Genomic DNA, 26,432 nt, shown 5'->3' with positions numbered 1-26,432 from the left:
TTGCACAGAAGTTTTCCTACCCACAAATGGCAAATTAGTGAGAAAATTGCTCCAATCTGGAATCAAACCCAAGTCGCAAGAACTGGAATCTTGCATGATACCACTACACCATTAGCGCAGTCACTGCTGGGTGATGATTTCCTGGTAAGTCAATTATACCATAAGCACAGTCACCAACAGATGAGGATTTCTTGGGAAATCAAAAGTACCTGACAGCATGATTTGACCCAAATGGGACTCGAACCCACAATCCTCAGCTCCAAAGGCTGATACCTTATCCATCAGGCCACTGGGCCTGGAACCAAAGCTCATTTTTTTAAAAAATAAAAGGAAATTTTTAAAAAATTGCACGGAAGTTTTGCTGGCTATGTCCATTTCAATTCACAAGCAAAACAATATTTGAAATCATTTGATACAGTACACCATGCCCACAATACGCAAATGAGCAAGATATGTGTGCAAACCGGGAATCAATCCCGAATCTCAAGAATGGGAATTTTGCATGATACCACTATGCCATTAGGGCAGTCACTAGCAGGCGATGATTTCTTGGTAAGTCAAAAGTATTTGTAATTTAAGCAAAAGAAGAGCTTCTGGATTTCCCAGCATGATTTGACCCAGATGAGAGTCAAAGCCACAATCCTCAGAGCCAAAGGCTGATGCCTTATCCGTTAGGCCACTGGGCCAAACTCAAGCTGACATTTTTAAAAATATCAAAGTATCAAAAAATATCAAAATATCAAAAAAAATTGTAACAAAATATCGCAGAAGGGTTGCTGGCTATGTCCATTTCAATTCACAAGCAAAGCAGTATTTGAAATCAGTTGATCTGGTACACGACGCCCACAAATTGCAAGTTAGTAAGAAAATTGCCCCAACCTGGATTTGAACCTGGGTTGCAAGAATGGGAAATTGGCATGGTACCACTACACCATTAACGCAGTTACTAGAAATCAGGATTTCTTGGTAAGTTAAAAGTATTCGTAAAATAAGCAAAAAAAGACCTACTGTACCTACTGTAATGGGACTTGAACAACCAATCCTCAGCTCCAAAGTCTAATGCCTTATCCATTAGGCCAATGGGCCACTGGGCCTAATAGGCCAAACTCAAGCTGACATTTTTAAAAATATGAAAGGAAAAATTGTAACAAAATTGCGCAGCAGTGTTGCTGGATATGTACATTTCAATTCACAAGCAAAACTATATTTAAAATCATTTGATCTGGTAGACAATTCCCACAAATTGCTCCAACCGAGAATCGAACCCAGGTCGCAAGAATGGGAATCTTGCATGATACCACTACACCATTAGCACAAGCACTAGCAGATCAGGATTTCTTGGTCAGTCAAAAGTTTTCGTAAAAAAAGAAAAAACAAGCTCCTGTACCTGACAGCATAATTTGACCCAGGTGGGACTCGCACCCATAATCATTAGCACCAAAGGCTGATGCCTTATCCATTAGGCCACTGAGCCAAACTCAAGCTGATCTTTTTAAAAATATGATAGGAACAATTGTAACTAAATAGAGCAGAAGGGTTGCTGGATATGTACATTTCAATTCACAAGCAAAGCAGTATTTGAAATCATTTGTTCTGGTACACGATGCCCACAAATTGCAAATTAGTAAGAAAATTGCACCAACCGGGAATCGAACCCGGGTCACAAGAATGGGAATCTTGCATGATACCACTACACCATTAGCAAAGTTGCAAGCAAATCAGGGTTTATTGATAATTCAAACGTATTCGTTACATAAGCAAAGAAGGAGAAGTCCATTTTCCAGCATGATTTCACCCAGATGGGACTCGCACCCACAATCCTCAGCTGCGAAGGCTGATACCTTATACATTAGGCCACTGGGTCAAACTCAAGCAGAATTTTTAAAAAATATCAAAGTAAAAATTGAAACAAAATTGCGAAGAAGTGTTGCTGGATGTGTACATTTCAATTCACAAGCAAAACAATATTTAAAATCATTTGATCTGATACACGACGCCCACAAATTGCAAATTAGTAAGAAAACTGCACCAACTGGGAATCAAACCCGGGTTGCAAGAATGGTAAATTTGCATGATACCACTACACCATTAGCAAAGTTGCAAGCAAATCAGGGTTTATTGGTAAGTCAAACGTATTCGTTACATAAGCAAAGAAGGCGAAGTCCATTTTCCAGCATGACTTGACCCAGATGGGACTCGAACCCACAATCCTCAGCTGCGAAGGCTGATGCCTTATACATTAGAACACTGGCCAAACTCTAGGAAAGATTTTTTTTAAATATCAAGGGACATATTGTAACAAAATTGCGCAGAAGTGTTGCTGGATATGTACATTTCAATTCACAAGCAAATCAGTATTTAAAATCATTTGATCTGGTAGACGATTCCCACATATTGCAAATTAGTAAGAAAATTGCGCCAACTGGGAATCGAACCCAGGTCGCAACAAGGGGAATCTTGAACTATACCACCACACCATTAGCTCAGTTGCAAGCAAATCAGGATTTCTTGGTAAGTCAAACGTATTTGTAAAAAAACAAAACACAGGTTCCTGTACCTCCCACCATGATTCGACCCAGATGGTACTCGAACCCACAATCCTCAGCACTGAAGGCTGATGCCTTATGCATTAGGCCACTGGGCTAAACTCAAGTTGACATTTGTAAAAATATGAAAGGAAAAATTGAAACAAAATAGAGCAGAAGGGTTGCTGGATATGTACATTTCAATTCACAAGCAAAGCAGTATTTGAAAACATTTGTTCTGGTACACGATTCCCACAAATTGCAAATTAGTAAGAAAATTGCGCCCACCGGGAATCGAACCCGGGTCACAAGAACGAGAATCCTGCATGATACCAATACACCATCAGCACAGTCACCAGCAGATAAGGATTTCTTGGTCAGTCAAAAGTATTCGTAAAAAAAAGCAAAAAAACGAGCTCCTGTACCTCCCACCATGTTTTGACCCAGATGGGACTCGAACCCACACTCCTCAGCTCCGAAGGCTGATGCCTTATCCATTTGGCCACTGGGCCGAGCTCCAGCAGAGTTTTTTAAACATATCAAAGTAAAAATTTTAACAAAATTGCGCAGAAGTGTTGCTGGATATGTTCATTTCAATTCACAAGCAAAGCAGTATTTAAAATCATTTCATCTGGTAGACAATTCCCACAAATTGCAGATTAGTAAGAAAATTGCACCAACCGGGAATCAATCCCCGGTTGCAAGAATGGGAACCGTGCATGATACCACTACACCATTAGCTCAGTAACCTGCCGATCAGGATTTCTTGGTCAGTCAAAAGTATTAGTAAAAAAAAGCAAAAAAACAAGCTCTTGTACCTCCCCCCATGATTTGACCCAGATGGGACTCGAACCCACAATCCTCAGCTTCGAAGGCTGATGCCTTATCCATTTGGCCACTGGGCAAACGTCAAGCTCACATTTTTAAAAATATCAAAGGAAAAATTTAAACAAAATAGAGCAGAAGTGTTGCTGGATATGTTCATTTCAATTCACAAGCAAAACAATATTTAAAATCATTTGATCTGATTCACGATTCCCACAAATTGCAAATTAGTAAGAAAGTTGCGCCAACCAGGAATCGAACCCGGGTCACAAGAATGGGAATCCCGCATGATACCACTACACCATTAGCACAGTCAACAGCAGATCAGGATTTCTTGGTCAGTCAAAAGTATTCGTAAAAAATAGCAAAAATACAAGCTCTTGTACCTCCCACCATGATTTGACCCAGATGGGATTCGAACCCACAATCCTCCGCTCTAAAGGCTGTTGCCTTATCCATTAGGCCACTGGGTCAATGCCAAGCTCACATTTTTAAAAATATCAAAGGAAAAATTAAAATAAAATAGAGCCGAAGGGTTGCTGGATATGTATCTTTCAATTCACAAGCAAAGCAGTATTTGAAATCATTTGTTCTGGTACACAATTCCCACAAATTGCAAATTAGTAAGAAAATTGCACCAACTGGGAATCGAACCCAGGTCACAAGAATGGGAACCTTACATGATACCACTACACCATTAGCACAGTGGCAAGTAAATCAGGGTTTTCTTGGTAAGTCAAACGTATTCGTTACATAAGCAAAGAAGGAGAAGTCCATTTTCCAGCATGACTTGACCCAGATGGGACTCAAACCCACAATCCTCAGCTGCGAAGGCCGATGCCTTATACATTAGAACACTGGGCAAAACTCAAGCAAAGATTTTTAAAAATATAAAAGGAAAAATTCTAACAAAATTGCGCAGAAGTGTTGCTGGATATGTACATTTCAATTCACAAGCAAAACAATATTTAAAATCATTTGTTCTGATACACGATTCCCACAAATTGCAAATTAGTAAGAAAATTGCGCCAACCGGGAATCGAACCCGTGTCAAAAGAATGGGAATCTTGCATGATACCAATACACCATTAGCACAGTCACCAGCAGATGAGGATTTCTTGGTCAGTCAAAAGTATTCGTAAAAAAAGCAAAAGAACAAGCTCCTGTACCTCCCACCATGTTTTGACCCAGATGGGACTCGAACCCACAATCTTCAGCTCCGGAGGCTGATGTCTTATCCATTTGGCCACTGGGCCGAGCTCCAGCGGAGTTTTTTAAACATATCAAAGGAAAAATTGTAACAAAATTGCGCAGAAGTGTTGCTGGATATGTTCATTTCAATTCACAAGCAAAGCAGTATTTGAAATCATTTCATCTGGTAGACGATTCCCACAAATTGCAAATTAGTAAGAAAATTGTGCCAACCGGGAATTAAACCCAGATCACAAGAACGGGAATCCTGCATGATACCACTACACCATTAGCGCAGAGGCAAGTAAATCAGGGTTTATTTGTAAGTCAGACGTATTCGTTACATAAGCAAAGAAGGAGAAGTCCATTTTCCAGCATGATTTGACCCAGACAGGATTCGAACCCACAATCCTCAGCTCCGAAGGCTGATGCCTTATCCATTAGGCCACTGGGCCAAACTCAAGCAGAGTTTTTTAAAAATATCAAAGGAAAAATTGTAACAATATTGCGCAGAAGTGTTGCTGGATATGTTCATTTCAAATCACAAGCAAAGCAGTATTTAAGATCATTTCATCTGGTAGACGATTCCCACAAATTGCAAATTAGTAAGAAAATTGTGCCAACCGGGAATCAAACCCAGGTCGCAAGAACTGGAATACTGAGAGATACCACTACACCATTAGCACAGTAACCTGCTGATCGGGATTTCTTGGTCAGTCAAAAGTATTTGTAAATAAAGCAAAAAACAGGCTCCTGTACCTCCCACCATGATTTGACCCAGATGGGACTCGAACCCACAATCCTCAGCTCCGAAGGCTGATGCCTTATCCATTAGGCCACTGGGCCAAACTCAAGCTGACATTTTTAAAAATTTCAAAGGAAAAATTTAAACAAAATAGAGCAGAAGGGTTGCTGGATATGTACATTTCAATTCACAAGCAAAGCAGTATTTGAAATCATTTGTTCTGGTACACGATTCCCACAAATTGCAAATTAGTAAGAAAACTGCGCCAACCGGGAATTGAACCCGGTTCACAAGAATGGGAATCTTGCATGATACCACTACACCATTAGCGCAGCGAAAAGTAAATCAGGGTTTATTGGTAAGTCAGACGTATTCGTTACATAAGCAAAGAAGGAGAAGTCCATTTTCCAGCATGACTTGACCCAGATGGGACTCAAACCCACAATCCTCAGCTGCGAAGGCCGACCCCTTATACATTAGAACACTGGGCAAAACTCAAGCAAAGATTTTTAAAAATATCAATGGAAAAATTGTAACAAAATTGCGCAGAAGTGTTGCTGGATGTGTACATTTCAATTCACAAGCAAAACAATATTTAAAATCATTTGATCTGATACACGACGCCCACAAATTGCAAATAAGTAAGAAAGTTGCGCCAACCAGGAATCGTGCCTAGGTCACAAAAACGGGAATCCTGCATGATACCACTACACCATTAGCGCAGTCAACAGCAGATGAGGATTTCTTGGTCAATCAAAAGTATTCGTAAAAAAAAGCAAAAAAACAAGCTCTTGTACCTCCCACCATGATTTGATCCAGATGGGACTCTAACCCACAAACCTCAGCTCCGATGGCTGATGCCTTATCCATTAGGCCACTGGGCCAAAACTCAAGAAGAGTTTTTTAAAAATATCAAAGGAAAAATTGTAACAAAATTGCGCAGAAGTGTTGCTGGATATGTTCATTTCAATTCACAAGCAAAGCAGTATTTAAAATCATTTCATCTGGTAGACGATTCCCACAAATTGCAAATTAGTAAGAAAATTGTGCCAACCGGGAATCAAACCCAGGTCGTAAGAACAGGAATCCTGCATGATACCACTACACCGTTAGCACAGTAACCTGCAGATCAGGATTTCTTGGTCAGTCAAAAGTATTTGTAAATAAAGCAAAAAACAGGCTCTTGTACCTCCCACCATGATTTGGCCCAGATGGGACTCAAACGCACAATCCTCAGCTCCGAAGGCTGATGCCTTATCCATTAGGCCACTGGGCCAATCTCAAGCTCACCATTTTTTAAAATATCAAAGGAAAAATTGAAACAAAATAGAGCAGAAGTGTTGCTGGATATGTTCATTTCAATTCACAAGCAAAGCAGTATTTAAAATAATTTCATCTGGTAGACGATTCCCACAAATTGCAAATTAGTAAGAAAATTGTGCCAACCGGGAATTAAACCCAGATCACAAGAATGGGAATCCTGCATGATACCACTACACCATTAGCGCAGAGGCAAGTAAATCAGGGTTTATTTGTAAGTCAGACGTATTCGTTACATAAGCAAAGAAGGAGAAGTCCATTTTCCAGCATGATTTGACCCAGATGGGATTCGAACCCACAATCCTCAGCTCCGAAGGCTGATGCCTTATACATTAGAACACTGGGCAAAACTCAAGCAAAGATTTTTAAAAATATCAAAGGAAAAATTTAAACAAAATTGCGCAGAAGTGTTGCTGGATGTGTACATTTCAATTCACAAGCAAAACAATATTTAAAATCATTTGATCTGATACAAGACGCCCACAAATTGCAAATTAGTAAGAAAATTGCGCCAACCGGGAATCAAACCTGGGTCACAAGAATAGGAATCCTGCATGAGACCACTACACCATTAGCACAGTAACCTGCTGATAAGGATTTCTTGGTCAGTCAAAAGTATTTGTAAATAAAGCAAAAAACAGGCTCCTGTACCTCCCACCATGATTTGACCCAGATGGGACTCGAACCCACAATCCTCAGCTCCGAAGGCTGATGCTTTATACATTAGAACACTGGGCAAAACTCAAGCAAAGATTTTTAAAAATATCAATGGAAAAATTGTAACAAAATTGCGCAGAAGTGTTGCTGGATGTGTAAATTTCAATTCACAAGCAAAACAATATTTAAAATCATTTGATCTGATACACGACGCCCACAAATTGCAAATTAGTAACAAAGTTGCGCCAACCAGGAATCAAACCTGGGTCACAAGAACGTGAATCCTGCATGATACCACTACACCATTAGCACAGTCAACAGCAGACCAGGATTTCTTGGTCAATCAAAAGTATTCGTAAAAAAAAGCAAAAAAACAAGCTCCCCATAATTTTACCCAGATGGGACTCGAACCCACAATCCTCAGCTCCAAAGGCTGATGCCTTGTCCGTTAGGCCACTGGGCCAAACTCAAGCAGAGTTTTTTTAAAATATCAAAGGAAAAATTGTAACAAAATTGCGCAGAAGTGTTGCTGGATATGTTCATTTCAATTCACAAGCAAAGCAGTATTTAAAATCATTTCATCTGGTAGACGATTCCTACAAATTACAAATTAGTAAGAAAATTGTGCCAACCGGGAATCAAAGCCGGGTCGCAAGAATGGGAATCCTGCATGATACCACTACACCATTAGCACAGTGACCGGCTGACCAGGATTTCTTGGTCAGTCAAAAGTATTTGTAAATAAAGCAAAAAACAGGCTCCTGTACCTCCCACCATGATTTAACCCAGATGGGACTCGAACCCACAATCGTCAGCTCCGAAGGCTGATGCCTTATCCATTAGGCCACTGGGCCAAACTCAAGCTGACATTTTTAAAAATATCAAAGGAAAAATTGAAACAAAATAGAGCAGAAGAGTTGCTGGATATGTACATTTCAATTCACAAGCAAAGCAGTATTTGAAATCATTTGTTCTGGTACACGATTCCCACAAATTGCAAATTAGTAAGAAAATTGCGCCAACCGGGAATCGAACTCGGGTCACAAGAATGGGAATCTTGCATGATACCACTACACCATTAGCGCAGTGGCAAGTAAGTCAGGCTTTATTGGTAAGTCAGACGTATTCGTTACATAAGCAAAGAAGGAGAAGTCCATTTTCCAGCATGATTTGACCTAGATGGGATTCGAACCCACAATCCTCAGCTCCGAAGGCTGATGCCTTATACATTAGAACACTGGGCAAAACTCAAGCAAAGATTGTAAAAAATATCAAAGGAAAAATTGTAACAAAATTGCGCAGAAGTGTTGCTAGATATGTACATTTCAATTCACAAGCAAAACAAAATTTACAATCATTTGATCTGATACACGATTCCCACAAATTGCAAATTAGTAAGAAAGTTGCGCCAACCAGGAATCGAACCCAGGTCACAAGAAAAGGAATCCTGCATGATACCACTACACCATTAGCACAATCAACAGCAGATCAGGATTTCTTGGTCAATCAAAAGTATTCGTAAAAAAAAGCAAAAAAACAAGCTCTTGTACCTCTCACCATGATTTGACCCAGATGGGACTCGAACCCACAATCCTCAGCTCCGAAGGCTGATGCCTTATCCATTAGGCCACTGGGCCTAACCCAAACTGACATTTTTAAGAATATCAAAGGAAAAATTGAAACAAAATAGAGCAGAAGGGTCGCTGGATATGTACATTTCAATTCACAAGCAAAGCAGTATTTGAAATCATTTGTTCTGTTACACGATTCCCACAAATTGCAAATTAGTAAGAAAATTGCACCAACCCGGAATCAAACCCGGGTCACAAGAATGGGAGTCTTGCATGATATCACTACACCATTAGCACAGCGGCGAGTAAATCAGGGTTTATTGGTAAGTCAGACGTATTCGTTACATAAGCAAAGAAGGAGAAGTCTATTTTCCAGCATGACTTGACCCAGATGGGACTCGAACCCACAATCCTCAGCTGCAAAGGCTGATGCCTTATACATTAGAACGCTGGGCAAACCTCAAGCAAAGATTTTTAAAAATATCAATGGAAAAATTGTAACAAAATTGCGCAGAAGTGTTGCTGGATGTGTACATTTCAATTCACAAGCAAAACAATATTTAAAATCATTTGATCTGATACAAGAAGCCCACAAATTGCAAATTAGTAAGTAAATTGCGCCAAACGGGAATCGAACCCGGGTCACAAGAATGGGAATCTTGCATGATACCACTACAGCATTAGCGCAGTCACCAGGAGATCAGGATTTCTTGGTCAGTGAAAAGTATTCGTAAAAAAAGCAAAAAAAACAAGCTCCTGTACCTCCCACTTTGACTTGACCCAGATGGGACTCAAACCCACAATCCTCAGCTCCGAAGGCAGATGCCTTATACATTAGGCCACTGGGCCAATCTCAAGCTCACATTTTTAAAAATATCAAAGGAAAAATTGAAACAAAATAGAGCATAAGGGTTGCAGGATATGTACATTTCAATTCACAAGCAAAGCAGTATTTGAAAACATTTGTTCTGGTACACGATTCCCACAAATTGCAAATTAGTAAGAAAATTGTGCCAACCGGGAATCCTGCATGATACCACTACACTAGTAACGCAGTACCCTGCCGACCAGGATATCAGGATTTCTTGGTCAGTCAAAAGTATTTGTGAAAAATCAAAAAACAGGTTCCTGTACCTCCCACCATGATTTGACCCAGATGGGACTCGATCCCACAATCCTCAGGTGCAAAGGCTGATGCCTTATACATTAGAACACTGGTCAAAACTCAAGCAAAGATTTTTTAAAATATCAAAGGAAAAATTGCAACAAAATTGCGCAGAAGTGTTGCTAGATATGTACATTTCAATTCACAAGCAAAACAATATTTAAAATCATTTAATCTGATACACGATTCCCACAAATTGCAAATTAGTAAGAAAGTTGCGCCAAACAGGAATTGAACCTGGGTCACAAGAATGGGAATCCTGCATGATGCCACGACACCATTAACGCAGACAACAACAAATCAGGATTTCTTGGTTATACAAAAGTATTCGTAAAAAATAGCAAAAAAACAAGCTCTTGTACCTCCCACCATGATTTGACCCAGATGGGACTCGAACCCACAATCCTCAGCTCCGAAGGCTGATGCCTTATCCATTAGGCAACTGGGCCAAACTCAAGCAGAGTTTTTTAAAAATATCAAAGGAAAAATTGTAACAATATTGCGCAGAAGTGTTGCTGGATATGTTCATTTCAAATCACAAGCAAAGCAGTATTTAAGATCATTTCATCTGGTAGACGATTCCCACAAATTGCAAATTAGTAAGAAAATTGTGCCAACCGGGAATCAAACCCAGGTCGCAAGAACTGGAATACTGAGAGATACCACTACACCATTAGCACAGTAACCTGCTGATCGGGATTTCTTGGTCAGTCAAAAGTATTTGTAAATAAAGCAAAAAACAGGCTCCTGTACCTCCCACCATGATTTGACCCAGATGGGACTCGAACCCAAAATCCTCAGCTCCGAAGGCTGATGCCTTATCCATTAGGCCACTGGGCCAAACTCAAGCTGACATTTTTAAAAATTTCAAAGGAAAAATTTAAACAAAATAGAGCAGAAGGGTTGCTGGATATGTACATTTCAATTCACAAGCAAAGCAGTATTTGAAATCATTTGTTCTGGTACACGATTCCCACAAATTGCAAATTAGTAAGAAAACTGCGCCAACCGGGAATTGAACCCGGGTCACAAGAATGGGAATTTTGCATGATACCACTACACCATTAGCGCAGCGAAAAGTAAATCAGGGTTTATTGGTAAGTCAGACGTATTCGTTACATAAGCAAAGAAGGAGAAGTCCATTTTCCAGCATGACTTGACCCAGATAAGACTCAAACCCACAATCCTCAGCTGCGAAGGCCAACGCCTTATACATTAGAACACTGGGCAAAACTCAAGCAAAGATTTTTAAAAATATCAATGGAAAAATTGTAACAAAATTGCGCAGAAGTGTTGCTGGATGTGTACATTTCAATTCACAAGCAAAACAATATTTAAAATCATTTGATCTGATACACGACGCCCACAAATTGCAAATAAGTAAGAAAGTTGCGCCAACCAGGAATCGTGCCTAGGTCACAAAAACGGGAATCCTGCATGATACCACTACACCATTAGCGCAGTCAACAGCAGATAAGGATTTCTTGGTCAATCAAAAGTATTCGTAAAAAAAAGCAAAAAAACAAGCTCTTGTACTTCCCACCATGATTTGATCCAGATGGGACTCGAACCCACAAACCTCAGCTCCGATGGCTGATGCCTTATCCATTAGGCCACTGGGCCAAAACTCAAGAAGAGTTTTTTAAAAATATCAAAGGAAAAATTTTAACAAAATTGCGCAGAAGTGTTGCTGGATATGTTCATTTCAATTCACAAGCAAAGCAGTATTTAAAATCATTTCATCTGGTAGACGATTCCCACAAATTGCAAATTAGTAAGAATATTGTGCCAACCTGGAATCAAACCCAGGTCGCAAGAACAGGAATCGTGCATGATACCACTACACCGTTAGCACAGTAACCTGCTGATCAGGATTTCTTGGTCAGTCAAAAGTATTCTTAATAAAAAGCAAAAAAATAAGCTCTCTTACCTCCCACCATGATTTGACCCAGATGGGAATCAAACCCACAATCCTCAGCGCCGAAGGCTGATGCCTTATCCATTAGGCCACTGGGCCAAACTCAAGAAGAGTTTTTTAAAAATATCAAAGGAAAAATTGTAACAAAATTGCGCAGAAGTGTTGCTGGATGTGTACATTTCAATTCACAAGCAAAGCAGTATTTAAAATCATTTCATCTGGTAGACGATTCCCACAAATTGCAAATTAGTAAGAAAATTGTGCCAACCAGGAATCAAACCCAGGTCGCAAGAACAGGAATCCTGCATGATACCACTACACCGTTAGCACAGTAACCTGCGGATCAGGATTTCTTGGTCAGTCAAAAGTATTTGTAAATAAAGCAAAAAACAGGCTGCTGTACCTCCCACCATGATTTGACCCAGATGGGACTCGAACCCACAATCCTCAGCTCTGAAGGCTGATGCCTTATCCATTAGGCCACTGGGCCAAACTCAAGCAAAGATTTTTTAAAATATCAAAGGAAAAATTGTAACAAAATTGCGCAGAAGTGTTGCTAGATATGTACATTTCAATTCACAAGCAAAACAATATTTACAATCATTTGATCTGATACACGATTCCCACAAATTGCAAATTAGTAAGAAAGTTGCGCCAACCAGGAATCGAACCCAGGTCACAAGAACAGGAATCCTGCATGATACCACTACACCATTAGCGCAGAGGCAAGTAAATCAGGGTTTATTTGTAAGTCAGACGTATTCGTTACATAAGCAAAGAAGAAGTCCATTTTCCAGCATGACTTGACCCAGATGGGAATCGAACCCACAATCCTCAGCTGCAAAGGCTGATGCCTTATACATTAGAACACTGGGCCAAACTCAATAAGAGTTTTTTAAAAATATCAAAGAAAAAATTGTAACAAAATTGCGCAGAAGTGTTGCTGGATATGTTCATTTCAATTCACAAGCAAAGCAGTATTTAAAATCATTTCATCTGGTAGACGATTCCCACAAATTGCAAATTAGTAAGAATATTGTGCCAACCGGGAAACAAACCCAGGTCGCAAGAATGGGAATCCTGCATGATACCACTACAGCATTAGCGCAGTAACCAGGATATCAGGATTTCTTGGTCAATCAAAAGTATTCGTAAAAAAAAAGCAAAAAAACAAGGTCTTGTACCTCCCACCATGATTTGACCCAGATGGGACTCGAACCCACAATCCTCAGCTCCGAAGGGTGATGCCTTATCCATTAGGCCACTGGGCCAAACTCAAGCAGAGTTTTTTTTAAATATCAAAGGAAAAATTGTAACAAAATTTCGCAGAAGTGTTGCTGGATATGTTCATTTCAATTCACAAGCAAAGCAGTATTTAAAATCATTTCATCTGGTAGACGATTCCCACAAATTGCAAATTAGTAAGAAAATTGTGCCAACCGGGAATCAAACCCAGGTCGCAAGAATGGGAATCCTGCATGATACCACTACACCATTAGCACAGTGCCCGGCTGACCAGGATTTCTTGGTCAGTCAAAAGTATTTGTAAATAAAGCAAAAAACAGGCTCCTGTACCTCCCACCATGATTTGACCCAGATGGGACTCGAACCCACAATCCTCAGCTCCGAAGGTTGATGCCTTATCCATTAGGCCGCTGAGCCAAACTCAAGCTGACATTTTTAAAACTATCAAAGGAAATATTGAAACAAAATTGCGCAGAAGTGTTGCTGGATATGTACATTTCAATTCACAAGCAAAACAATATTTAAAATCATTTGATCTGATACACGATTCCCACAAATTGCAAATTAGTAACAAAGTTGCGCCAACCAGGAATCGAACCTGGGTCACAAAAATGGGAATCTTGCATAATACCACTACACCATTATCGCAGTGGCAAGTAAGTCAGGCTTTATTGGTAAGTCAGACGTATTCGTTACATAAGCAAAGAAGGAGAAGTCCATTTTCCAGCATGACTTGACCCAGATGGGACTCAAACCCACAATCCTCAGCTGCGAAGGCCGATGCCTTATACATTAGAACACTGGGCAAAACTCAAGCAAAGATTTTTTAAAATATCAATGGAAAAATTGTAACAAAATTGCGCAGAAGTGTTGCTGGATGTGTACATTTCAATTCACAAGCAATACAATATTTAAAATCATTTGATCTGATACACAACGCCCACAAATTGGTAAGAAAGTTGCGCCAACCAGGAATCGAACCCAGGTCACAAGAACTGGAATCCTGCATGATACCACTACATCATTAGCGCAGTCAACAGCAGATCAGGATTTCTTGGTCAGTCAAAAGTATTCGTAAAAAAAAGCAAAAAAACAAGCTCTTGTACCTCCCACCATGATTTGACCCAGATGGGACTCGAACCCACAATCCTCAGCTGCAAAGACTGATGCCTTATACATTAGAACACTGGTCAAAACTCAAGCAAAGATTTTTTAAAATATCAAAGGAAAAATTGTAACAAAATTGCGCAGAAGTGTTGCTGGATATGTTCATTTCAATTCACAAGCAAAGCAGTATTCAAAATCATTTCATCTGGTAGACGATTCCCACAAATTGCAAATTAGTAAGAAAATTGTGCCAACCGGGAATCAAACCCAGGTCGCAAGAATGGGAATCCTGCATGATACCACTACACCATTAGCACAGTGCCCGGCTGACCAGGATTTCTTGGTCAGTCAAAAGTTTTTGTAAATAAAGCAAAAAACAGGTTCTTGTACCTCCCACCATGATTTGACCCAGATGGGACTCGAACCCACAATCCTCAGCTCCGAAGGCTGATGCCTTATCCATTAGGCCACTGGGTCAAACTCAAGCTGACATTTTTAAAAATATCAAAGGAAAAAATGAAACAAAATAGAGCAGAAGGGTTGCTGGATATGTACATTTCAATTCACAAGCAAAGCAGTATTTCAAATCATTTTTTCTGGTACACGATTCCCACAAATTGCAAATTAGTAAGAAAATTGCGCCAACCGGGAATCGAACCCGGGTCACAAGAATGGGAATCTTGCATGATACCACTACACCATTAGCGCAGTGGCAAGTAAATCAGGGTTTATTGGTAAGTCAGACGTATTCGTTACATAAGCAAAGAAGGAGAAGTCCATTTTCCAGCATGATTTGACCCTGATGGGATTCGAACCCACAATCCTCAGCTCCGAAGGCTGATGCCTTATACACTAGAACACTGGGCAAAACTCAAGCAAAGATTTTTAAAAATATCAAAGGAAAAATTGTAACAAAATTGCGCAGAAGTGTTGCTGGATATGTACATTTCAATTCACAAGCAAAACAATATTTAAAATCATTTGATTTGATACACGATTCCCACAAATTGCAAATTAGTAACAAAGTTGCGCCAACCAGGAATCGAACCTGGGTCACAAGAATGGGAATCTTGCATGATACCACTACACCATTAGCACCGTGGCAAGAAAGACAGGCTTTATTGGTAAGTCAGACGTATTCGTTACATAAGCAAAGAAGGAGAAGTCCATTTTCCAGCATGACTTGACCCAGATGGGAATCGAACCCACAATCCTCAGCTGCAAAGGCTGATGCCTTATACATTAGAACACTGGGCAAAACTCAAGCAAAGATTTTTAAAAATATCAAATGAAAAATTGTAACAAAATTGAGCAGAAGTGTTGCTGGATATGTACATTTCAATTCACAAGCAAAACAATATTTAAAATCATTTGATCTGATATACGACACCCAAAAATTACAAATTAGTAAGAAAATTGCGCCAAACGGGAATCAAACCAGGGTCACAAGAATGGGAATCTTGCATGATACCACTACAGCATTAGTGCAGTCACCAGGAGATCAGGATTTCTTGGTCAATCAAAAGTATTTGTAAAAAAAAGCAAAAAAACAAGGTCTTGTACCTCCCACCATGATTTGACCCAGATGGGACTGGAACCCACAATCGTCAGCTCCAAAGGCTGATGCCTTATCCATTAGGCCACTGGGCCAAACTCAATAAGAGTTTTTTAAAAATATCAAAGAAAAAATTGTAACAAAATTGCGCAGAAGTGTTGCTGGATATGTTCATTTCAATTCACAAGCAAAGCAGTATTTAAAATCATTTCATCTGGTAGACGATTCCCACAAATTGCAAATTAGTAAGAAAATTGTGCCAACCGGGAATCAAACCCAGGTCGCAAGAATGGGAATCCTGCATGATACCACTACACCATTAGCACAGTGCCCGGCTGACCAGGATTTCTTGGTCAGTCAAAAGTATTTGTAAATAAAGCAAAAAACAGGATCCTGTACCTCCCACCATGATTTGACCCAGATGGGACTCGAACCCACAATCCTCAGCTCCGAAGGCTGATGCCTTATCCATTAGGCCGCTGAGCCAAACTCAAGCTGACATTTTTAAAACTATCAAAGGAAATATTGAAACAAAATTGCGCAGAAGTGTTGCTGGATATGTACATTTCAATTCACAAGCAAAACAATATTTAAAATCATTTGATCTGATACACGATTCCCACAAATTGCAAATTAGTAACAAAGTTGCGCCAACCAGGAATCGAACCTGGGTCACAAAAATGGGAATCTTGCATAATACCACTACACCATTAGCGCAGTGGCAAGTAAGTCAGGCTTTATTGGTAAGTCAGACGTATTCGTTAGATAAGCAAAGAAGGAGAAGTCCATTTTCCAGCATGACTTGACCCAGATGGGACTCAAACCCACAATCCTCAGCTGCGAAGGCCGATGCCTTATACATTAGAACACTGGGCAAAACTCAAGCAAAGATTTTTTAAAATATCAATGGAAAAATTGTAACAAAATTGCGCAGAAGTGTTGCTGGATGTGTACATTTCAATTCACAAGCAATACAATATTTAAAATCATTTGATCTGATACACAACGCCCACAAATTGGTAAGAAAGTTGCGCCAACCAGGAATCGAACCCAGGTCACAAGAACTGGAATCCTGCATGATACCACTACATCATTAGCGCAGTCAACAGCAGATCAGGATTTCTTGGTCAGTCAAAAGTATTCGTAAAAAAAAGCAAAAAAACAAGCTCTTGTACCTCCCACCATGATTTGACCCAGATGGGACTCGAACCCACAACCCTCAGCTCCGAAGGCTGATGCCATATCCATTAGGCCACTGGGCCAAACTCAAGCAGAGTTTTTTTAAAATATCAAAGGAAAAATTGTAACAAAATTTCGCAGAAGTGTTGCTGGATATGTTCATTTCAATTCACAAGCAAAGCAGTATTTAAAATCATTTCATCTGGTAGACGATTCCCACAAATTGCAAATTAGTAAGAAAGTTGTGCCAACCGGGAATCAAACCCAGGTCGCAAGAATGGGAATCCTGCATGATACCACTACAGCATTAGCGCAGTAACCAGGATATCAGGATTTCTTGGTCAATCAAAAGTATTCGTAAAAAAAAAGCAAAAAAACAAGGTCTTGTACCTCCCACCATGATTTGACCCAGATGGGACTCGAACCCACAATTCTCAGCTCCGAAGGCTGATGCCTTATCCATTAGGCCACTGGGCCAAACTCAAGCGGAGTTTTTTTAAAATATCAAAGGAAAAATTGTAACAAAATTTCGCAGAAGTGTTGCTGGATATGTTCATTTCAATTCACAAGCAAAGCAGTATTTAAAATCATTTCATCTGGTAGACGATTCCCACAAATTGCAAATTAGTAAGAAAATTGTGCCAACCGGGAATCAAACCCAGGTCGCAAGAACGGGAATCCTGCATGACACCACTACACCATTAGCACAGTGCCCGGCTGACCAGGATTTCTTGGTCAGTCAAAAGTATTTGTAAATAAAGCAAAAAACAGGCTCCTGTACCTCCCACCATGATTTGACCCAGATGGGACTCGAACCCACAATCCTCAGCTCCGAAGGCTGATGCCTTATCCATTAGGCCACTGGGCCAAACTCAAGCTGACATTTTTAAAACTATCAAAGGAAATATTGAAACAAAATAGAGCAGAAGGGTTGCTGGATATGTACATTTCAATTCACAAGCAAAGCAGTATTTGAAATCATTTGTTCTGGTACACGATTCCCACAAATTGCAAATTAGTAAGAAAATTGCGCCAACCGGGAACCGAACCCGGGTCACAAGAATGGGAATCTTGCATGATACCACTACACCATTAGCGCAGTGGCAAGTAAACCAGGGTTTATTGGTAAGTCAGACGTATTCGTTACATAAGCAAAGAAGGAGAAGTCCATTTTCCAGCATGATTTGACCCAGATGGGATTCGAACCAACAATCCTCAGCTCCGAAGTCTGATGCCTTATACACTAGAACACTGGGCAAAACTCAAGCAAAGATTTTTAAAAATATCAAAGGAAAAATTGTAACAAAATTGCGCAGAAGTGTTGCTGGATATGTACATTTCAATTCACAAGCAAAACAATATTTAAAATCATTTGATCTGATACACGATTCCCACAAATTGCAAATTAGTAACAAAGTTGCGCCCACCAGGAATCGAACCTGGGTCACAAGAATGGGAATCTTGCATGATACCACTACACCATTAGCGCAGTGGCAAGTAAGTCAGGCTTTATTGGTAAGTCAGACGTATTCGTTACATAAGCAAAGAAGGAGAAGTCCATTTTCCAGCATGACTTGACCCAGATGGGACTCAAACCCACAATCCTCAGCTGCGAAGGCCGATGCCTTATACATTAGAACACTGGGCAAAACTCAAGCAAAGATTTTTTAAAATATCAATGGAAAAATTGTAACAAAATTGCGCAGAAGTGTTGCTGGATGTGTACATTTCAATTCACAAGCAATATAATATTTAAAATCATTTGATCTGATACACAACGCCCACAAATTGGTACAAAAGTTGCGCCAACCAGGAATCGAACACGGGTCACAAGAATGGGAATCTTGCATGATACCACTACACCATTAGCGCAGTGGCAAGTAAATCAGGGTTTATTGGTAAGTCAGACGTATTCGTTACATAAGCAAAGAAGGAGAAGTCCATTTTCCAGCATGATTTGACCCAGATGGGATTCGAACCCACAATCCTCAGCTCCGAAGGCTGATGCCTTATACACTAGAACACTGGGCAAAAGTCAAGCAAAGATTTTTAAAAATATCAAAGGAAAAATTGTAACAAAATTGCGCAGAAGTGTTGCTGGATATGTACATTTCAATTCACAAGCAAAACAATATTTAAAATCATTTGATCTGATACACGATTCCCACAAATTGCAAATTAGTAACAAAGTTGCGCCAACCAGGAATCGAACCTGGGTCACAAGAATGGGAATCTTGCATGATACCACTACACCATTAGCACAGTGGCAAGTAAGTCAGGCTTTATTGGTAAGTCAGACGTATTCGTTACATAAGCAAAGAAGAAGTCCATTTTCCAGCATGACTTGACCCAGATGGGAATCGAACCCACAATCCTCAGCTGCAAAGGCTGATGCCTTATACATTAGAACACTGGGCAAAACTCAAGCAAAGATTTTTAAAAATATCAAATGAAAAATTGTAACAAAATTGCGCAGAAGTGTTGCTGGATATGTACATTTCAATTCACAAGCAAAACAATATTTAAAATCATTTGATCTGATATACGACACCCACAAATTGCAAATTAGTAAGAAAATTGCGCCAAACGGGAATCAAACCAGGGTCACAAGAATGGGAATCTTGCATGATACCACTACAGCATTAGCGCAGTCACCAGGAGATCAGGATTTCTTGGTCAATCAAAAGTATTTGTAAAAAAAAGCAAAAAAACAAGCTCTTGTACCTCCCACCATGATTTGACCCAGATGGGACTTGAACCCACAATCCTCAGCTCTGAAGGCTGATGCCTTATCCATTAGGCCACTGGGCCAAACTCAATAAGAGTTTTTTAAAAATATCAAAGGAAAAATTGTAACAAAATTGCGCAGAAGTGTTGCTGGATATGTTCATTTCAATTCACAAGCAAAGCAGTATTTAAAATCATTTCATCTGGTAGACGATTCCCACAAATTGCAAATTAGTAAGAAAATTGTGCCAACCGGGAATCAAACCCAGGTCGCAAGAATAGGAATCCTGCATGATACCACTACAGCATTAGCGCAGTAACCAGGATATCAGGATTTCTTGGTCAATCAAAAGTATTCGCAAAAAAAAAGCAAAAAAACAAGGTCTTGTACCTCCCACCATGATTTGACCCAGATGGGACTCGAACCCACAATCTTCAGCTCAGAAGGCTGATGCCTTATCCATGAGGCCACTGGGCCAAAATCAAGCAGAGTTTTTTTAAAATATCAAAGGAGAAATTGTAACAAAATAGAGCAGAAGTGTTGCTGGATATGTTCATTTCAATTCACATGCAAAGCAGTATTTAAAATCATTTCATCTGGTAGACGATTCCCACAAATTGCAAATTAGTAAGAAAATTGTGCCAACCAGGAATCAAACCCCGGTCGCAAGAATGGGAATCCTGCATGATACCACTACACCATTAGCACAGTACCCGGCTGACCAGGATTTCTTGGTCAGTCAAAAGTATTTGTAAATAAAGCAAAAAACTGGCTCCTGTACCTCCCACCATGATTTGACCCAGATGGGACTCGAACCCACAATTCTCAGCTCCGAAGGCTGATGCCTTATCCATTAGGCCACTGGGCCAAACTCAAGCTGACACTTTTTAAAATATCAAAGGAAAAATTGAAACAAAATAGAGCAGAAGGGTCGCTGGATATGTACATTTCAATTCACAAGCAAAGCAGTATTTGAAATCATTTGTTCTGGTACACGATTCCCACAAATTGCAAATTAGTAAGAAAATTGCGCCAACCGGGAATCGAACCCGGGTCACAAGAATGGGAATCTTGCATGATACCACTACACCATTAGCACAGCAACGAGTAAATCAGGGTTTATTGGTAAATCAGACGTATTCGTTACATAAGCAAAGAAGGAGAAGTCCATTTTCCAGCATGACTTGACCCAGATGGGACTCAAACCCACAATCCTCAGCTGCGAAGGCCGATGCCTTATACATTAGAACACTGGGCAAAACTCAAGCAAAGATTTTTTAAAATATCAATGGAAAAATTGTAACAAAATTGCGCAGAAGTGTTGCTGGATGTGTACTTTTCAATTCACAAGCAATACAATATTTAAAATCATTTGATCTGATACACAACGCCCACAAATTGGTACAAAAGTTGCGCCAACCAGGAATCGAACACGGGTCACAAGAATGGGAATCTTGCATGATACCACTACACCATTAGCGCAGTGGCAAGTAAATCAGGGTTTATTGGTAAGTCAGACGTATTCGTTACATAAGCAAAGAAGGAGAAGTCCATTTTCCAGCATGATTTGACCCAGATGGGATTCGAACCCACAATCCTCAGCTCCGAAGGCTGATGCCTTATACACTAGAACACTGGGCAAAAGTCAAGCAAAGATTTTTAAAAATATCAAAGGAAAAATTGTAACAAAATTGCGCAGAAGTGTTGCTGGATATGTACATTTCAATTCACAAGCAAAACAATATTTAAAATCATTTGATCTGATACACGATTCCCACAAATTGCAAATTAGTAACAAAGTTGTGCCAACCAGGAATCGAACCTGGGTCACAAGAATGGGAATCTTGCATGATACCACTACACCATTAGCACAGTGGCAAGTAAGTCAGGCTTTATTGGTAAGTCAGACGTATTCGTTACATAAGCAAAGAAGAAGTCCATTTTCCAGCATGACTTGACCCAGATGGGAATCGAACCAACAATCCTCAGCTGCAAAGGCTGATGCCTTATACATTAGAACACTGGGCAAAACTCAAGCAAAGATTTTTAAAAATATCAAATGAAAAATTGTAACAAAATTGCGCAGAAGTGTTGCTGGATATGTACATTTCAATTCACAAGCAAAACAATATTTAAAATCATTTGATCTGATATACGACACCCACAAATTGCAAATTAGTAAGAAAATTGCGCCAAACGGGAATCAAACCAGGGTCACAAGAATGGGAATCTTGCATGATACCACTACAGCATTAGCGCAGTCACCAGGAGATCAGGATTTCTTGGTCAATCAAAAGTATTTGTAAAAAAAAGCAAAAAAACAAGCTCTTGTACCTCCCACCATGATTTGACCCAGATGGGACTCGAACCCACAATCCTCAGCTCCGAAGGCTGATGCCTTATCCATTAGGCCACTGGGCCAAACTCAATAAGAGTTTTTTAAAAATATCAAAGGAAAAATTGTAACAAAATTGCGCAGAAGTGTTGCTGGATATGTTCATTTCAATTCACAAGCAAAGCAGTATTTAAAATCATTTCATCTGGTAGACGATTCCCACAAATTGCAAATTAGTAAGAAAATTGTGCCAACCGGGAATCAAACCCAGGTCGCAAGAATAGGAATCCTGCATGATACCACTACAGCATTAGCGCAGTAACCAGGATATCAGGATTTCTTGGTCAATCAAAAGTATTCGCAAAAAAAAAGCAAAAAAACAAGGTCTTGTACCTCCCACCATGATTTGACCCAGATGGGACTCGAACCCACAATCTTCAGCTCAGAAGGCTGATGCCTTATCCATGAGGCCACTGGGCCAAAATCAAGCAGAGTTTTTTTAAAATATCAAAGGAGAAATTGTAACAAAATAGAGCAGAAGTGTTGCTGGATATGTTCATTTCAATTCACATGCAAAGCAGTATTTAAAATCATTTCATCTGGTAGACGATTCCCACAAATTGCAAATTAGTAAGAAAATTGTGCCAACCAGGAATCAAACCCCGGTCGCAAGAATGGGAATCCTGCATGATACCACTACACCATTAGCACAGTACCCGGCTGACCAGGATTTCTTGGTCAGTCAAAAGTATTTGTAAATAAAGCAAAAAACTGGCTCCTGTACCTCCCACCATGATTTGACCCAGATGGGACTCGAACCCACAATTCTCAGCTCCGAAGGCTGATGCCTTATCCATTAGGCCACTGGGCCAAACTCAAGCTGACACTTTTTAAAATATCAAAGGAAAAATTGAAACAAAATAGAGCAGAAGGGTCGCTGGATATGTACATTTCAATTCACAAGCAAAGCAGTATTTGAAATCATTTGTTCTGGTACACGATTCCCACAAATTGCAAATTAGTAAGAAAATTGCGCCAACCGGGAATCAAACCCGGGTCACAAGAATGGGAATCTTGCATGATACCACTACACCATTAGCACAGCGATGAGTAAATCAGGGTTTATTGGTAAATCAGACGTATTCGTTACATAAGCAAAGAAGGAGAAGTCCATTTTCCAGCAGGACTTGACCCAGATGGGACTCAAACCCACAATCCTCAGCTGCGAAGGCCGATGCCTTATACATTAGAACACTGGGCAAAACTCAAGCAAAGATTTTTTAAAATATCATTGGAAAAATTGTAACAAAATTGCGCAGAAGTGTTGCTGGATGTGTACATTTCAATTCACAAGCAATACAATATTTAAAATCATTTGATCTGATACACAACGCCCACAAATTGGTACAAAAGTTGCGCCAACCAAGAATCGAACACGGGTCACAAGAATGGGAATCTTGCATGATACCACTACACCATTAGCGCAGTGGCAAGTAAATCAGGGTTTATTGGTAAGTCAGACGTATTCGTTACATAAGCAAAGAAGGAGAAGTCCATTTTCCAGCATGATTTGACCCAGATGGGATTCGAACCCACAATCCTCAGCTCCGAAGGCTGATGCCTTATACACTAGAACACTGGGCAAAACTCAAGCAAAGATTTTTAAAAATATCAAAGGAAAAATTGTAACAAAATTGCGCAGAAGTGTTGCTGGATATGTACATTTCAATTCACAAGCAAAACAATATTTAAAATCATTTGATCTGATATACGACACCCACAAATTGCAAATTAGTAAGAAAATTGCGCCAAACGGGAATCAAACCAGGGTCACAAGAATGGGAATCTTGCATGATACCACTACAGCATTAGCGCAGTAACCAGGATATCAGGATTTCTTGGTCAATCAAAAGTATTCGTAAAAAAAAGCAAAAAAACAAGCTCTTTTACCTCCCACCATGATTTGACCCAGATGGGACTCAAACCCACAATCCTCAGCTCCGAAGGCTGATGCCTTATCCATTAGGGCACTGGGCCAAACTCAAGCAGAGTTTTTTTAAAATATCAAAGGAAAAATTGAAACAAAATTTCGCAGAAGTGTTGCTGGATATGTTCATTTCAATTCACATGCAAAGCAGTATTTAAAATCATTTCATCTGGTAGACGATTCCCACAAATTGCAAATTAGTAAGAAAATTGTGCCAACCGGGAATCAAACCCAGGTCGCAAGAATGGGAATCCTGCATGATACCATTACACCATTAGCACAGTGCCCGGCTGACCAGGATTTCTTGGTCAGTCAAAAGTATTTGTAAATAAAGCAAAAAACTGGCTCCTGTACCTCCCACCATGATTTGACCCAGATGGGACTCGAACCCACAATTCTCAGCTCCGAAGGCTGATGCCTTATCCATTAGGCCACTGGGCCAAACTCAAGCTGACACTTTTTAAAATATCAAAGGAAAAATTGAAACAAAATAGAGCAGAAGGGTCGCTGGATATGTACATTTCAATTCACAAGCAAAGCAGTATTTGAAATCATTTGTTCTGGTACACGATTCCCACAAATTGCAAATTGCGCCAACCGGGAATCGAACCCGGGTCACAAGAATGGGAATCTTGCATGATACCACTACACCATTAGCACAGCGATGAGTAAATCAGGGTTTATTGGTAAATCAGACGTATTCGTTACATAAGCAAAGAAGGAGAAGTCCATTTTCCAGCATGACTTGACCCAGATGGGACTCAAACCCACAATCCTCAGCTGCGAAGGCCGATGCCTTATACATTAGAACACTGGGCAAAACTCAAGCAAAGATTTTTTAAAATATCATTGGAAAAATTGTAACAAAATTGCGCAGAAGTGTTGCTGGATGTGTACATTTCAATTCACAAGCAATACAATATTTAAAATCATTTGATCTGATACACAACGCCCACAAATTGGTACAAAAGTTGCGCCAACCAAGAATCGAACACGGGTCACAAGAATGGGAATCTTGCATGATACCACTACACCATTAGCGCAGTGGCAAGTAAATCAGGGTTTATTGGTAAGTCAGACGTATTCGTTACATAAGCAAAGAAGGAGAAGTCCATTTTCCAGCATGATTTGACCCAGATGGGATTCGAACCCACAATCCTCAGCTCCGAAGGCTGATGCCTTATACACTAGAACACTGGGCAAAACTCAAGCAAAGATTTTTAAAAATATCAAAGGAAAAATTGTAACAAAATTGCGCAGAAGTGTTGCTGGATATGTACATTTCAATTCACAAGCAAAACAATATTTAAAATCATTTGATCTGATATACGACACCCACAAATTGCAAATTAGTAAGAAAATTGCGCCAAACGGGAATCAAACCAGGGTCACAAGAATGGGAATCTTGCATGATACCACTACAGCATTAGCGCAGTAACCAGGATATCAGGATTTCTTGGTCAATCAAAAGTATTCATAAAAAAAAGAAAAAAACAAGCTCTTTTACCTCCCACCATGATTTGACCCAGATGGGACTCAAACCCACAATCCTCAGCTCCGAAGGCTGATGCCTTATCCATTAGGGCACTGGGCCAAACTCAAGCAGAGTTTTTTTAAAATATCAAAGGAAAAATTGAAACAAAATTTCGCAGAAGTGTTGCTGGATATGTTCATTTCAATTCACATGCAAAGCAGTATTTAAAATCATTTCATCTGGTAGACGATTCCCACAAATTGCAAATTAGTAAGAAAATTGTGCCAACCGGGAATCAAACCCAGGTCGCAAGAATGGGAATCCTGCATGATACCACTACACCATTAGCACAGTGCCCGGCTGACCAGGATTTCTTGGTCAGTCAAAAGTATTTGTAAATAAAGCAAAAAACTGGCTCCTGTACCTCCCACCATGATTTGACCCAGATGGGACTCGAACCCACAATTCTCAGCTCCGAAGGCTGATGCCTTATCCATTAGGCCACTGGGCCAAACTCAAGCTGACACTTTTTAAAATATCAAAGGAAAAATTGAAACAAAATAGAGCAGAAGGGTCGCTGGATATGTACATTTCAATTCACAAGCAAAGCAGTATTTGAAATCATTTGTTCTGGTACACGATTCCCACAAATTGCAAATTGCGCCAACCGGGAATCGAACCCGGGTCACAAGAATGGGAATCTTGCGTGATACCACTACACCATTAGCGCAGTGGCAAGTAAATCAGGGTTTATTGGTAAGTCAGACGTATTCGTTACATAAGCAAAGAAGGAGAAGTCCATTTTCCAGCATGATTTGACCCAGATGGGATTCGAACCCACAATCCTCAGCTCCGAAGGCTGATGCCTTATACACTAGAACACTGGGCAAAAGTCAAGCAAAGAT

The 26,432-nt window shown here is 39.9% G+C and overlaps 51 non-coding genes across 51 annotated transcripts; all 51 read right to left on the bottom strand.

Moving 5' to 3' along the window:
- Positions 1–223: 223 nt before the first annotated feature.
- On the bottom strand, positions 224–296 carry trnaq-uug (transfer RNA glutamine (anticodon UUG)). The gene has a single exon. It is a non-coding gene; the product is annotated as a tRNA-Gln (tRNA).
- Positions 297–2,964: 2,668 nt separating this feature from the next.
- Positions 2,965–3,037, bottom strand: trnar-ucg (transfer RNA arginine (anticodon UCG)). The gene has a single exon. It is a non-coding gene; the product is annotated as a tRNA-Arg (tRNA).
- A 319-nt stretch (positions 3,038–3,356) lies between these two features.
- On the bottom strand, positions 3,357–3,430 carry trnar-ucg (transfer RNA arginine (anticodon UCG)). Its single transcript has one exon. It is a non-coding gene; the product is annotated as a tRNA-Arg (tRNA).
- Positions 3,431–3,983: 553 nt separating this feature from the next.
- On the bottom strand, positions 3,984–4,054 carry trnag-ccc (transfer RNA glycine (anticodon CCC)). The gene has a single exon. It is a non-coding gene; the product is annotated as a tRNA-Gly (tRNA).
- A 479-nt stretch (positions 4,055–4,533) lies between these two features.
- Positions 4,534–4,606, bottom strand: trnar-ccg (transfer RNA arginine (anticodon CCG)). Its single transcript has one exon. It is a non-coding gene; the product is annotated as a tRNA-Arg (tRNA).
- A 317-nt stretch (positions 4,607–4,923) lies between these two features.
- On the bottom strand, positions 4,924–4,996 carry trnar-ucg (transfer RNA arginine (anticodon UCG)). Its single transcript has one exon. It is a non-coding gene; the product is annotated as a tRNA-Arg (tRNA).
- Positions 4,997–5,314: 318 nt separating this feature from the next.
- trnar-ucg (transfer RNA arginine (anticodon UCG)) lies at positions 5,315–5,387 on the bottom strand. Its single transcript has one exon. It is a non-coding gene; the product is annotated as a tRNA-Arg (tRNA).
- A 160-nt stretch (positions 5,388–5,547) lies between these two features.
- On the bottom strand, positions 5,548–5,618 carry trnag-ccc (transfer RNA glycine (anticodon CCC)). The gene has a single exon. It is a non-coding gene; the product is annotated as a tRNA-Gly (tRNA).
- A 2,035-nt stretch (positions 5,619–7,653) lies between these two features.
- trnaq-uug (transfer RNA glutamine (anticodon UUG)) lies at positions 7,654–7,726 on the bottom strand. Its single transcript has one exon. It is a non-coding gene; the product is annotated as a tRNA-Gln (tRNA).
- Positions 7,727–8,044: 318 nt separating this feature from the next.
- On the bottom strand, positions 8,045–8,117 carry trnar-ucg (transfer RNA arginine (anticodon UCG)). Its single transcript has one exon. It is a non-coding gene; the product is annotated as a tRNA-Arg (tRNA).
- A 160-nt stretch (positions 8,118–8,277) lies between these two features.
- Positions 8,278–8,348, bottom strand: trnag-ccc (transfer RNA glycine (anticodon CCC)). The gene has a single exon. It is a non-coding gene; the product is annotated as a tRNA-Gly (tRNA).
- A 479-nt stretch (positions 8,349–8,827) lies between these two features.
- trnar-ucg (transfer RNA arginine (anticodon UCG)) lies at positions 8,828–8,900 on the bottom strand. Its single transcript has one exon. It is a non-coding gene; the product is annotated as a tRNA-Arg (tRNA).
- A 550-nt stretch (positions 8,901–9,450) lies between these two features.
- Positions 9,451–9,521, bottom strand: trnag-ccc (transfer RNA glycine (anticodon CCC)). Its single transcript has one exon. It is a non-coding gene; the product is annotated as a tRNA-Gly (tRNA).
- Positions 9,522–10,375: 854 nt separating this feature from the next.
- On the bottom strand, positions 10,376–10,448 carry trnar-ucg (transfer RNA arginine (anticodon UCG)). Its single transcript has one exon. It is a non-coding gene; the product is annotated as a tRNA-Arg (tRNA).
- A 318-nt stretch (positions 10,449–10,766) lies between these two features.
- trnar-ucg (transfer RNA arginine (anticodon UCG)) lies at positions 10,767–10,839 on the bottom strand. The gene has a single exon. It is a non-coding gene; the product is annotated as a tRNA-Arg (tRNA).
- Positions 10,840–10,999: 160 nt separating this feature from the next.
- On the bottom strand, positions 11,000–11,070 carry trnag-ccc (transfer RNA glycine (anticodon CCC)). Its single transcript has one exon. It is a non-coding gene; the product is annotated as a tRNA-Gly (tRNA).
- An 873-nt stretch (positions 11,071–11,943) lies between these two features.
- Positions 11,944–12,016, bottom strand: trnar-ucg (transfer RNA arginine (anticodon UCG)). The gene has a single exon. It is a non-coding gene; the product is annotated as a tRNA-Arg (tRNA).
- Positions 12,017–12,567: 551 nt separating this feature from the next.
- On the bottom strand, positions 12,568–12,638 carry trnar-ccu (transfer RNA arginine (anticodon CCU)). Its single transcript has one exon. It is a non-coding gene; the product is annotated as a tRNA-Arg (tRNA).
- A 477-nt stretch (positions 12,639–13,115) lies between these two features.
- Positions 13,116–13,188, bottom strand: trnar-ucg (transfer RNA arginine (anticodon UCG)). The gene has a single exon. It is a non-coding gene; the product is annotated as a tRNA-Arg (tRNA).
- A 160-nt stretch (positions 13,189–13,348) lies between these two features.
- trnag-ccc (transfer RNA glycine (anticodon CCC)) lies at positions 13,349–13,419 on the bottom strand. The gene has a single exon. It is a non-coding gene; the product is annotated as a tRNA-Gly (tRNA).
- Positions 13,420–14,122: 703 nt separating this feature from the next.
- On the bottom strand, positions 14,123–14,193 carry trnaw-cca (transfer RNA tryptophan (anticodon CCA)). Its single transcript has one exon. It is a non-coding gene; the product is annotated as a tRNA-Trp (tRNA).
- A 322-nt stretch (positions 14,194–14,515) lies between these two features.
- On the bottom strand, positions 14,516–14,586 carry trnag-ccc (transfer RNA glycine (anticodon CCC)). Its single transcript has one exon. It is a non-coding gene; the product is annotated as a tRNA-Gly (tRNA).
- Positions 14,587–14,673: 87 nt separating this feature from the next.
- On the bottom strand, positions 14,674–14,746 carry trnar-ucg (transfer RNA arginine (anticodon UCG)). The gene has a single exon. It is a non-coding gene; the product is annotated as a tRNA-Arg (tRNA).
- A 160-nt stretch (positions 14,747–14,906) lies between these two features.
- On the bottom strand, positions 14,907–14,977 carry trnag-ccc (transfer RNA glycine (anticodon CCC)). Its single transcript has one exon. It is a non-coding gene; the product is annotated as a tRNA-Gly (tRNA).
- A 319-nt stretch (positions 14,978–15,296) lies between these two features.
- trnag-ccc (transfer RNA glycine (anticodon CCC)) lies at positions 15,297–15,367 on the bottom strand. Its single transcript has one exon. It is a non-coding gene; the product is annotated as a tRNA-Gly (tRNA).
- A 479-nt stretch (positions 15,368–15,846) lies between these two features.
- trnaq-uug (transfer RNA glutamine (anticodon UUG)) lies at positions 15,847–15,919 on the bottom strand. Its single transcript has one exon. It is a non-coding gene; the product is annotated as a tRNA-Gln (tRNA).
- Positions 15,920–16,079: 160 nt separating this feature from the next.
- trnag-ccc (transfer RNA glycine (anticodon CCC)) lies at positions 16,080–16,150 on the bottom strand. Its single transcript has one exon. It is a non-coding gene; the product is annotated as a tRNA-Gly (tRNA).
- An 87-nt stretch (positions 16,151–16,237) lies between these two features.
- On the bottom strand, positions 16,238–16,310 carry trnar-ucg (transfer RNA arginine (anticodon UCG)). The gene has a single exon. It is a non-coding gene; the product is annotated as a tRNA-Arg (tRNA).
- A 160-nt stretch (positions 16,311–16,470) lies between these two features.
- On the bottom strand, positions 16,471–16,541 carry trnag-ccc (transfer RNA glycine (anticodon CCC)). Its single transcript has one exon. It is a non-coding gene; the product is annotated as a tRNA-Gly (tRNA).
- Positions 16,542–16,853: 312 nt separating this feature from the next.
- trnaw-cca (transfer RNA tryptophan (anticodon CCA)) lies at positions 16,854–16,924 on the bottom strand. The gene has a single exon. It is a non-coding gene; the product is annotated as a tRNA-Trp (tRNA).
- An 89-nt stretch (positions 16,925–17,013) lies between these two features.
- Positions 17,014–17,086, bottom strand: trnar-ucg (transfer RNA arginine (anticodon UCG)). Its single transcript has one exon. It is a non-coding gene; the product is annotated as a tRNA-Arg (tRNA).
- Positions 17,087–17,407: 321 nt separating this feature from the next.
- On the bottom strand, positions 17,408–17,480 carry trnar-ucg (transfer RNA arginine (anticodon UCG)). The gene has a single exon. It is a non-coding gene; the product is annotated as a tRNA-Arg (tRNA).
- Positions 17,481–17,798: 318 nt separating this feature from the next.
- Positions 17,799–17,871, bottom strand: trnar-ucg (transfer RNA arginine (anticodon UCG)). Its single transcript has one exon. It is a non-coding gene; the product is annotated as a tRNA-Arg (tRNA).
- A 160-nt stretch (positions 17,872–18,031) lies between these two features.
- Positions 18,032–18,102, bottom strand: trnag-ccc (transfer RNA glycine (anticodon CCC)). Its single transcript has one exon. It is a non-coding gene; the product is annotated as a tRNA-Gly (tRNA).
- Positions 18,103–18,421: 319 nt separating this feature from the next.
- On the bottom strand, positions 18,422–18,492 carry trnag-ccc (transfer RNA glycine (anticodon CCC)). Its single transcript has one exon. It is a non-coding gene; the product is annotated as a tRNA-Gly (tRNA).
- Positions 18,493–18,804: 312 nt separating this feature from the next.
- On the bottom strand, positions 18,805–18,875 carry trnag-ccc (transfer RNA glycine (anticodon CCC)). Its single transcript has one exon. It is a non-coding gene; the product is annotated as a tRNA-Gly (tRNA).
- Positions 18,876–19,194: 319 nt separating this feature from the next.
- trnag-ccc (transfer RNA glycine (anticodon CCC)) lies at positions 19,195–19,265 on the bottom strand. Its single transcript has one exon. It is a non-coding gene; the product is annotated as a tRNA-Gly (tRNA).
- Positions 19,266–20,526: 1,261 nt separating this feature from the next.
- On the bottom strand, positions 20,527–20,599 carry trnar-ucg (transfer RNA arginine (anticodon UCG)). Its single transcript has one exon. It is a non-coding gene; the product is annotated as a tRNA-Arg (tRNA).
- Positions 20,600–20,759: 160 nt separating this feature from the next.
- On the bottom strand, positions 20,760–20,830 carry trnag-ccc (transfer RNA glycine (anticodon CCC)). The gene has a single exon. It is a non-coding gene; the product is annotated as a tRNA-Gly (tRNA).
- A 312-nt stretch (positions 20,831–21,142) lies between these two features.
- trnag-ccc (transfer RNA glycine (anticodon CCC)) lies at positions 21,143–21,213 on the bottom strand. Its single transcript has one exon. It is a non-coding gene; the product is annotated as a tRNA-Gly (tRNA).
- A 319-nt stretch (positions 21,214–21,532) lies between these two features.
- On the bottom strand, positions 21,533–21,603 carry trnag-ccc (transfer RNA glycine (anticodon CCC)). Its single transcript has one exon. It is a non-coding gene; the product is annotated as a tRNA-Gly (tRNA).
- Positions 21,604–22,079: 476 nt separating this feature from the next.
- Positions 22,080–22,152, bottom strand: trnar-ucg (transfer RNA arginine (anticodon UCG)). Its single transcript has one exon. It is a non-coding gene; the product is annotated as a tRNA-Arg (tRNA).
- A 712-nt stretch (positions 22,153–22,864) lies between these two features.
- trnar-ucg (transfer RNA arginine (anticodon UCG)) lies at positions 22,865–22,937 on the bottom strand. Its single transcript has one exon. It is a non-coding gene; the product is annotated as a tRNA-Arg (tRNA).
- Positions 22,938–23,097: 160 nt separating this feature from the next.
- trnag-ccc (transfer RNA glycine (anticodon CCC)) lies at positions 23,098–23,168 on the bottom strand. The gene has a single exon. It is a non-coding gene; the product is annotated as a tRNA-Gly (tRNA).
- Positions 23,169–23,480: 312 nt separating this feature from the next.
- trnag-ccc (transfer RNA glycine (anticodon CCC)) lies at positions 23,481–23,551 on the bottom strand. Its single transcript has one exon. It is a non-coding gene; the product is annotated as a tRNA-Gly (tRNA).
- An 870-nt stretch (positions 23,552–24,421) lies between these two features.
- Positions 24,422–24,494, bottom strand: trnar-ucg (transfer RNA arginine (anticodon UCG)). The gene has a single exon. It is a non-coding gene; the product is annotated as a tRNA-Arg (tRNA).
- Positions 24,495–24,642: 148 nt separating this feature from the next.
- trnag-ccc (transfer RNA glycine (anticodon CCC)) lies at positions 24,643–24,713 on the bottom strand. Its single transcript has one exon. It is a non-coding gene; the product is annotated as a tRNA-Gly (tRNA).
- A 312-nt stretch (positions 24,714–25,025) lies between these two features.
- Positions 25,026–25,096, bottom strand: trnag-ccc (transfer RNA glycine (anticodon CCC)). Its single transcript has one exon. It is a non-coding gene; the product is annotated as a tRNA-Gly (tRNA).
- A 711-nt stretch (positions 25,097–25,807) lies between these two features.
- trnag-ccc (transfer RNA glycine (anticodon CCC)) lies at positions 25,808–25,878 on the bottom strand. The gene has a single exon. It is a non-coding gene; the product is annotated as a tRNA-Gly (tRNA).
- Positions 25,879–25,965: 87 nt separating this feature from the next.
- On the bottom strand, positions 25,966–26,038 carry trnar-ucg (transfer RNA arginine (anticodon UCG)). The gene has a single exon. It is a non-coding gene; the product is annotated as a tRNA-Arg (tRNA).
- A 148-nt stretch (positions 26,039–26,186) lies between these two features.
- On the bottom strand, positions 26,187–26,257 carry trnag-ccc (transfer RNA glycine (anticodon CCC)). The gene has a single exon. It is a non-coding gene; the product is annotated as a tRNA-Gly (tRNA).
- Between the last annotated feature and the right edge of the window lie 175 nt (positions 26,258–26,432).

The sequence above is a fragment of the Salminus brasiliensis genome, chromosome 14, assembly GCF_030463535.1.
Source record: "Salminus brasiliensis chromosome 14, fSalBra1.hap2, whole genome shotgun sequence".
Classification (NCBI taxonomy): domain Eukaryota; kingdom Metazoa; phylum Chordata; class Actinopteri; order Characiformes; family Bryconidae; genus Salminus; species Salminus brasiliensis.
The sequence above is the reverse complement of the archived record's forward strand: the minus strand, read 5'-3'. Positions and strand labels throughout refer to the sequence as shown.